Source organism: Apis dorsata, unplaced genomic scaffold, assembly GCF_000469605.1.
Source record: "Apis dorsata unplaced genomic scaffold, Apis dorsata 1.3 scaffold_265, whole genome shotgun sequence".
Classification (NCBI taxonomy): domain Eukaryota; kingdom Metazoa; phylum Arthropoda; class Insecta; order Hymenoptera; family Apidae; genus Apis; species Apis dorsata.
The window spans coordinates 847,436-857,734 of NW_006263543.1; the positions used below are offsets into that span (position 1 = coordinate 847,436).

General features: G+C 41.1%; 1 long non-coding RNA gene across 1 annotated transcript; it reads right to left on the reverse strand.

Moving 5' to 3' along the window:
• Positions 1 to 283: 283 nt before the first annotated feature.
• LOC116185732 lies at positions 284 to 2,990 on the reverse strand. The gene is made up of 2 exons (XR_004150639.1): positions 2,764 to 2,990; positions 284 to 591 (listed from the first exon to the last, which is right to left on the reverse strand). It is a non-coding gene; the product is annotated as an uncharacterized LOC116185732 (long non-coding RNA).
• Positions 2,991 to 10,299: the final 7,309 nt, after the last annotated feature.

A 10,299-nucleotide genomic window follows, 5' to 3' on the forward strand; every position in this document is an offset into this window, starting at 1 on the left:
GCTAATCGACCGTGAAGTATATCTAGGGTGGCCGCTTGCAATTGCGATTTCTCATGGTAGGGATAGGGTTGTTGGAAGATTGGATCTTTTTTCTTTTTTTTTTCTTTTTTTTAATTTTTGGATTGGTAAGAAAAGAGCGTGCAAGGAGGAGAATGGAAGGAAATATATATTTGAGAATCGCTCTTGGAATTGCGTGAATTTTAAATGATTCTTTTTTTTGAATTCGTGAATTTTTTTTTCTTTTTTCGTTAATAGAAGTAAATAAAGTGATTTCTAATTTTCTTAAAATTAAGGTAAAGATATTGCAATAGAAATTCGAGTTTAAACGGAATTATGTTATTTTTCGCTATTCGACGGAGAGACTGGTGTGAGAAACCCGCGTCACACAGATCTTGACAAATCGTTCCATCCGTCCCACGTTGGAGCTTCGAGGAGGCCTTGTTAACGATCGTTTAACGATGCCCGTGGTCTGAATGTTCCGACGATTCTGCGACGGCAAGCGAGAAAACCGCAATGTCCCATGGGCAGCAAGACAGTTATCGCCTACTTTGATGGATCTCAAATCGAGAAACCTCGTCATCTCGTGTAAATCTGTAAATAAAACTCGCGTATTTATTGAAAATTTGTCTTCAATTGTATCTTTCAACGATAATAGCTAGGTTTAAAAAGTACCATTATTTCGTAATTAATCTCAGATTAATTATTCAAATCTTTTTTTCTTTTTTTATTCTACAATAATTTTTATGCTTCGAATTATTTTTTATGCTGTAAATTTCTATAGTTTGAACTATAGAACTACAAATATATCACCAACGCAAACTGTATTTAAAAAAAAAGAAAAAGAAAAAGACTTAAAAATTCAAAAATTTTTCTTTCTATTCTAAGATTCAATCAAATAAAAAAATAAAAAAATAAACAAATACAGGAGATATTTAAAAAGAAATTTAACAAAACGCATTCTCTTCTTGCTTAAATTGAACAATCTGTACGAGTTGAAGGAGCATAACGTGCGCGGCGTTATGGAGAGGATCGAGGATCGTGGTCGGAAGGAAAAGAGAAATCAAAGGATCGTCTAGTCGGCCAAGGGGACAAGTTTATAGTTCCCCGTCACCCTCGACGAGGAACCACCATTCATTAATAGCTGAGTCCCTGAGTTAGCCTGGTACGACGTCGTGGCAGCCCCGGACCGTCGCCAAAGCTCGGCCGGCTTTATGGCCGTTTAATTGGCCGAGATAGACGACGATATATTATTATGCTAATTTTCAAGGAACTTCGCGGCCACGGGAATCGTTACCGGGAGATTAAAGGCCCTATGTGACATCGCGCCGTTAATTACCGCATTGAACATAGACCGCACGATGTTAGCGGCTTATCCGGCCTTCCTGGACTATTTGTTGTCTGTTTACACGGGGACACTCCACAACGCTACGCCTACACTCGAAAACACAAGGGACGCAACACGGAGGATCCAACCGGAGGCCGAGATACCGAGATTCTGATCCTAATTATGAGAGGAGGAGGGGGAGGGGAAGGGAGAGGAAAGGGACCACTTGCAACTCGAAACTTTGACACTCGTTTCCTTTTCTGTTCGTTCTTCTTGTACTGAGTTTTGATGCCGATTGTTCGTGAAACGACAAAACTTTTCATCCGTCCAAAGTGTATCGTTTTGTTCCGATCTTCGAAACTTTGACACGTTTAAAATTTTTCCGTATTATTATTGGAATAATAAATTTCGACGAATAATTTCTTGGTAATCGTTCTTATCGAAAGTGTCGAATAAATTAATCGATAATCAACATCTCGACCCTTAAATTCTTATTAGTCGAGGGGAAACGATAATTTGTGAAAGCCACTTCTTCTTCTTTTCCGGCTATTTTGCTCGAAATCGACGCACTAGATCCAATTAGTTTACCATAATGGGTTTACCATTATCGAGGTCAACGATCCTCGCTCGCTTTGCTCGCGAAGAGATATCGTTCCAAACACGATTTCCTTTTTGATTTCCTTTCGAAATCTTCCCTCTTCTCGAATGATTTTCGTTCTGGAACGAAATCCAAGCCGCCATCAGCCATTCCCGTAGAATAGCAGCAGGGGCGAAAAACTCGGGCTAACTCGCATCTGTATCAATTTATGCTGCCAACAACGCGGCCGGTGATAACGGAAGCGCCTTGGCTATCGGGCGGAAGGGAGATAAACTGCCGGAGGAATGTCGCTGCATGACACGGAGGATGTTTGTGTCGTTCGACACATTGCCCTTCCGGGATTGGATTCCACTACTTGGATTATTTATGTGTTCGAAATGGTGAAAAGTAAAAATTTTGAAAAAAAGAATTCTAAATTTTCTTCGAATCTTTGATCGGATCGATCTTGTGAATTAAAATTAATGCGAATAAGAAATAAAGATCTCTGAATACAAAGTCTTGTGCTAATTACATTGTTTAACGTTGAAAAATATTCAAAGAAGAACATGAATAATTCAACGGTAATAATAATATTCGATGTTAATTATATTATAATAAATAAATCATCGAAATGTTTCGATATTGCGAAAATTTTCCTTAATATACTTGGTAACGATGCGAATTATTCATATTCTTAACAATAATACAATTCCATTAACGATTAAAATAATAATAAATTATTGGAATATTGTTTTTCTAAATTTTATTCCGTATAACTATCGAATTATACGACGTAGACTAATAATCGATTTATCGTAACAATATTATTCGAAATCTTATTCGATTTGTATAAAATATTTACCTTCAATATTCCATTTTTCATGAAAAATGCCGATAATTATCGTCCATCGTCTCCAGTCCGTATTGAATCCACTCGATACGACGTCGAAACTACGAATGAACTCGAGCTCGGATTTTGCGCGTCTTATATGTAAACACAACAATCGCTACGTTACAGAGGTGAGTCAGCAATACAAATCTTCGCTCCACGGAGAATACAATACATAACACATAACAATAATATAATTCCATCGTAATATAACATCGAACATTATAATATCGTTATAAATTATAAAATCGTATCTTATATTTTTACATTGTAAATTTTTATTTTCAATAATAATATATTATTGAATAAATTATTAAACGCACTACTTCTTATTTCTTTTTTCTTATATGAAAAATTATATCAAAAATTCTTATATCAAAAAAAAACAAAACAAAAAATACGATTTTTAATAAAATTATTGATTAATTAAATTATAAAATAACAAAGATTCATTTCCATTCGATTCCTCCTCGCACAAGATATCCTCTGGCCTGAACGAAAGAGAACATCATCTTTCCATATCCAATTTTATCACGGGAAAATTCCACGAGAAATAACAAAATCCCCCCATTTTTTTCCCCTCCGCAGTTCACTTAATGCGAACACCGAAAGTCTCGTGGGGCAATTATCCCGTTTCTCACCCTTATCCGGAACGAGGAGGACTCTCCTCCAAAATTCCAGGAACAGAACTCTTGCAACCGAATTCCACGGCGATTCGTCGCCGCTTTCGCGCGACTTGAACACGGCGGAGAGATGCATCCTCCTCCTCCTCCTCCTCCCCTTTCCCTCCTCCCTCCCTCCCCTCCTCTTCCCTCGAAACAAATTGTTTGCGCGGTCTAGGGTGGCGTGTATTCGCGTCCCTGGAATGAGTAATGGCGGGCTGGCCGGGCCGAGTGAATCTACGACTCTGAAACCCTTTGGAAACGACCGTACTGGAACTGCCAACTGGAAACTGGCTGAGGGGCTTTAACGTAACGGAGTAACCGCGATTGGCGCAGATGGCGTGATCCTAGTCTCGCTGTATGCGTGTACAAGTGTGTGTGTGTGTGTGTGTGTGTACACGCGCGACACACCGCCCTTCGACCGCGTGTGGAACACCCTATCCACAAGCTTTACCCCGTGAACCATCGTCCTTCGCGAAAACTGCCGCAGTGATAATTTACTCCAACTCTTTACCGATCGGGAGCAGCAGGTGTTCCTCGTGGCACGCGGTTCGATATATATATATATATATATTTTTTTCGTTTTCTGTTGATCAACCGGGATCACCGGCCCTTTTTATTGCCGAATTTGAAATTAGCATTTTAAGACGCCGGGCAAAGGGAAACGTAAATTGGAGGAACATGTGCAACGAGGGATATCGGAATGATTTATATCCGTGTTCGCTTGATTCGATCCCCGCATTTCGAGGATTTCGAGTTGGGTAAGTAAGGTAAGTTCGAGGTAACGATCCTTGCCTTTTCGAACGTGAAAATTCGATGCAGTAGTAAACGTCGTATGGTTATGAATATTGTGAGAAATTTTTGCGATTCGATTTCAACTTTTGTCCCAAAAATAATCTCGGCAAATTGTCTTTCTTTAATAAACAACTTTTCCAAATTCCGCCTCGTTTACGCGCCTCCTTAGGGCGTGTATAATAAAATTTCATAAAATTCGTGCAATCTCGGAGGATATTAGGTTAGATCCCAGGGAAATCGAGGATCGGCCTCGAACGAGGCGGAGGAATCGAAAGGAGAGGGGAAAAAGGGACAGGTGATGGCCGGCGAAATTAATGGTCGGGTATCACGTGTAATCCTGTATAGGACAGTAAACAGTGGCGGGGAACTCCCTTTCGCATTCTTATATAACCATAAATTATGATCAAAGCCTATCGGGGGTCGGTGGTATTCCCCTCCAGGATTACCGGTGGCAAAACGAAAGCGGCTCTGTTACGTTATGCAGTCTTGTGTACGCTCAGCCTTGCCTCATATTTTTCCTCCAGCGTCTCCTCCGCTTTTCTCCCTTTAATTGCCGCTCGGCAATTACGGGGCGCGTTTCAAACGAGGCCGAACGAATGATCGAGAGATTTCGTTTCTTCGAATTTCAATCGAGACGATCACGATACACGCCAATAATCTCGCTCGATTAATCGAGAGAAATTAACTCGTGCTATCCGAGATAAGATATCGATATGCTCCTCCCTCCTATTCCCTGTCCTTCTCTTAACTCTCCGATTTTTCGCACCTGCGCCCGATTCCAGCCGCACGTTTTCTATTAACACCGATCCGGATCGCGGCTACCTGGTGAACCGTTACGATTTCCAACGAGGCTGCATCGCGTTTCCAGATATGTTAAACCGATAAATTAAACTTGTGACAGCCGATTTTATTATCGGGTACTTGTATTCTGTATTGTATAGCGTTTGTGTTTAACGATCGCACTCGAGTTTATGATTACGAAGAGAGAAATGATATAGTTAAAGTGTGCTTGAATTAAAGGAGAGATCGTAGTATGTATTGGATTAATTAATCTTGGTCAAAGTCAATTAGAGTAATTGGAATATCTTTTTCTTTTTTTTTCTTTTACGAAGGATTACAGAATTTATTAAATTCATTTTAAGCTCGGAAAATTGCGAAAAACAGACGAGCAAGTAGCGAAAAGAAAAAGAGTAGATATTTCATTTTGAATTCCTCCACTTATTTTTACAACATACGATATTCCAAACTTAATAATCGACGTAATCAATGAGCATGTATTTCAAATAAATATAATTTTTCTTAAAAATCATTCAAGAGTATGCCTCTCGTTTAAAACACCCTCAAAAAATGTTTCCAAATTTCAAATGATATTAATCAATCAATCATTGATGAACACTTCATTCGTATAAATAAAGATTTTTAAACAATTATTTTCTTACTTAACAACAAAATTTTTCAAAAGATAATTCGAGCACTAAACGGTAGAGCTTTGCGTCGTTACAACATCAAAATCACGCGCATCAGGGGAATCGAGCATTTGACCGGCACCATAGCACATTGCACACGCCGCGGATCCATCTGGATGCAAGTAGTCGGGTATCTTTTGACCAGGACAGGCCAGTAATCTCCCGGTTAATGAACGGACGACAACGTGCATCCTGATAGACAGAGACGACGATATACAGGATTATTAAACGGTGGTACGTCATTGCGTGACGCCGGTCTTGCGACGCGCGTGGCGCCTCGGCTTTCTGCGTGCCCAGGCCGTGGATACGTAGGACCGACGCGTTACGAACCGACGATTATGTCACTTCGATAACGAGGATGGAAGGCGGCCGCAGTCATTTGTAACGTGACTCTGCGGAAATCACGGGAACGCGGGAGGAATCGCTCTAACAGGGGAGAAAGGGGGAGAAGGGGCTTTCTCTCATCCCCGTGTCCCTGTCTCCCTTTCATCCGTTTAATACAGCCGAGTGTCTGTCTTCGTCTTTCGTCGGCGAACACACGTCGACTGGTACACACGGTGGCGTGCTGCGTCAGGTCTCTCTCTCTCTCTCTGTCTCTCTCTTTCTCTCGGCTAATGGTATTAGTGTCATTGATAGTTGATGCGATGTGTGTCGAACAAATATGTATTTATTGATTTCGAGGGGCGGTTTCGGGGGAAAGGGTGAATTGGGGAAAGGAGATGGAGAGCGAAAGAGAATGGGAGAATGAGAAGGGGATGATGAGGAAGAAGAGAAGGAAGATGAGGTTGAAGAGTGAAAGAGACGATGAGGGTAAAAAAGGGAAGAGGAGGTGGGTAATGTAATAGCGAGAGAGAATGAAAGGAAATGTAAGGAAACGAAAGAAGAAACAAAAAGAGAAAATAATAATGATAAAGGAAGAAAGGCATGTACGGCGAAAAAAAAGAGGGAGGAAGGGGTGGAGACGTTTACCCAGTTTAGGGAATCGGTAGCAAAGGGTTGGCTGTCTTGCCACTGAGCCAAGAGCCTGAGTGGCTTTCACGCTGTCCGATATTAATGGCTTCCAACCGATTCGAGCCAAATGGAATGGCTAACGTGTAAATCGAGAATGTTTGCGCTGTCCCTTCACGAGAGAGAATACTCCCACATGGATACGCCGTTTCGTCACCGAAAGGGGGATGTTCGATTTGCTATACATACGTGTATTTAAATCGTAGAGAACGGAAAAAATAAAGAAGGATAAGATTGATCTGTATTGAACTTTCTTTACTTATTATATACTTTACTTTTGTGTCGAAAATCCAATTTATCGAATAATATTTGAAAAATAATTTCTCTTAACCTTTAACCCAAAATTACATAAAATTCGAAGATTCCAATGATATCAAAAATGTTCCATTGAAGGAACTTCACAAAGGAGAGGGGAAGGGGGATGTTCGATTCGTTATACATACGTGTATTTAAATCGTAGAGAACGGAAAAAATAAAGAAGGATAAGATTGATCTATATTGAACTTTCTTTACTTATTATATACTTTACTTTTGTGTCGAAAATCCAATTTACCGAATAATATTTGAAAAATAATTTCTTTTAACCCTTAACCCAACTTAAATTACATAAAATTCGAAGATTCCAATGATATCAAAAATGTCCCATTGAAGGAACTTCACAAAGGAGAGGGGAAGGGGGAAGATACTATATACACGAAATGGAAAGCACAAGGGGAAGAGAGAGAGCAAAGAAGCACTTTGTTGTTCCGAATGCGGGAAGAGAGTATCAGAATGGTAAACGACTCGTGTCCATTAATCACTTTTATAGCGGCCCACTGACGCAAGTCACCGCGTGTACGTGTGTGTGTGTGAACACTGTGTAAACCTTGCGCGTGTTCCCTTTTCTTTCTTTCCTCCTCTCGCGTTTCCGCGTTCGAGCACCGGTTCAATCGACCGCTAATAGGAGTATTGGTTCTTAGATCCATTTAGAGGCGCGCGAATGGTTGGCCGATGACGCGGCAAGTAATAATGGCTGCTTGCTTCCATCCTCGACAAAGAGTGAAGAATTCTGTGCATCGTGACCATCATTGAAACGATATTTCGTTATTCTATCCATTGTGACACTTTTGATCCGAACGAAATCAAGAACGGATCAACAACAGTTCAAAGAAAGAATCCAAATTGCAATAGCTCGATCATCTCGAAGATAATGTGCCATTGTTCTCTCAGAGATCATCGAATAACTCTACAATCATCTTGGCAAATAAAGAACATCGAACTCGACTTAACTTCCTTCGCAAAACGATAAGTTTGGTCTTCAGTTTTAGAAAACTGTGATCCTTCTTTCCTTCCTTCCCCCTTCGTTGGAGAGGGTTGCCGTTGCCGGATTTTCCACGCTCGTCAGGCCCCGAACAGAGAGATACGCGCGTAACGCCTGTCAGTCGCCGCTTTGTCGGCGCCGCGGCAGCGCGCCTATGGTGTTTTATTAATAAAATTCATAGAGATCCCCGTACTGGTTACCACCCCAAGAGAGCCGGTCTGGCAACCGGAACGAAAACGAAAACGAGAACTGGTCGAAGAAGCGAGTGATGCGGGGTTGGAGAGAGGGGTAGAACGATGGCGAGAAGGCAACAATAACGGTGACAACTCTGATTCAATAAAGCATAATGTCTGGACGAGGAGGAGGAAGGGTGGGAGCGAGGAGGGTGTCCTTTCGATGGTACGGCGAGGACGAAGGGTGGAGGAGGATCGCGGACGAGCAACGACACGACGAGGGGTTGCCATTGATATCAACATAAATCACAATAGGAATTTGTATTACAGTTACGAAGGCTTGGTGGATAGGAAATAAGGAATGTAATAAAGAAAATGGCCGATCCTGGGGGTTCCTCGCGAGAGGAAGGCCGAGCAGTCGCCTCCGATTTTCCAAAGAATATTTTTCCCGGGGATGAATTCCGCTCATTGTGCCCGTGAATAGAGCCGTTTCGAGTGTTTTTTTTTTCTTTCTTTGCCTTCTTTCCCCGATTTACGGAGTTCCAAAGGGTGGAGGAATTTGTACTCGAGACTTTTCGCCGAGTCGAGGGAAAAGGAAACGAAATATCTATCCCTTCCCCCTCTTAGATCCAAATGCGTGCGCGTGGATAATGTTTATCGAAGTAGGATAGTCATCGATCGATATTGAATACGTATATCATACCTCAGTCATCGAATTTTGATGTATCCGCGCTGGGTGTAGGATAAACCTCTCGATATTTATCGTTCGCGCTCGTATATTTATAATTTACGAGGGGGGGTGTCACCGGCCCTGCGTAACCTTCGAAATTTTGCGCCAATATTTGACCGCGATAAATCCACCATCGGCGACCAACTTACCTCCAAACATTATCCGTCACGCCCACTGAATCGTTTATAAATAAAATTCCCCACCCACCATCCATCCTGACTATCTCTCGACTATACTCGACTATAACGAAAGGGTTACAACCTTCTTTCGCGTGATCGAGTAACGGATTTGACGCTCGATTAAAATCGGTTGACACGATTAAAAGGATCGATTAAAAATTAATAATATTTTCTCTATTTCCCTCTTCTTCTTTTTCTTGTTCTTCTTCTTCTTCTTCTTCGTCACGGGGCTGATTATTATTAGCGGGGAGGTTGCGTTTGCGTAATAAAGGAGGAAGGGAAGAGACAGGGGATGAAGAGAGAGAGAGAGAGAGAGAGAGAAAGCAAGGAAGCGCACAAACGCCAGAACCCTTCGTTGCACGGAACGAGACGTTGGAGGGCAGAGAAGGGGGAGAGGAATGGAGTTGGGGAGGTGGTTGAAGGGGGGGGTTAGTTCAGAGGCGAGGAATGGGGAATTGTAATGAGCAGCCCGACAGTTACAAATGACAGGACGGAATTCGCGAACTGCGATAGAACCCAGCTTCTGCCTAAAGGCCGCTTTACACGCTCGGACGGAAATGTTTCGTCCGTTGCAGGGCAATTCGACCTTACCCAAGGTCGTAACTTCATCCTCTTCACCCACGTCCCATCGTTAATATTTTCACCTATCTCTCCCTGTCCCTTCCTATTTTTCCTTTTCTCGCTTCCTCCCTTTCTCTCTCTCTCTCTTTCTCTTAAGCTTGATAATTCGTGCATACGAGGAATTATAAAATTCGTACAGGAGTGTACTTGTATATTCAACAAGGGTTGATTAAATTTCAACGATGCGTTTTATTATGGATGGTCGGTGATAATTTTAGTTTGTTTAATTTTTTCTTTTTTTTTTTTCTAGAGTCAAGTAGTATCCACTTTTTGTTCGTAGTAATTATTTTGCTCTTGTTAAGAGCGGAGTGGAGAAACAGATGAACGTTGTTCAGAATTTAGTTTTTTATTCTAGCGTTCGCTGCTTTTATTATTATAAACCGATATTACTTTCCCAAATTAAATTTTTTCGATCGTTGTCTCTTTACAATACGCTCAACACTTTAATTAAATATATTAATTTTTCCAATACGAAACGAGTAATAAACCTTCTCTAATTTAAAAAAGATCAGCAATATATCAAAAAAAAAAAAAAAAAAATAATATCTTCCTCTTCGAACATCCTCAAACGATAT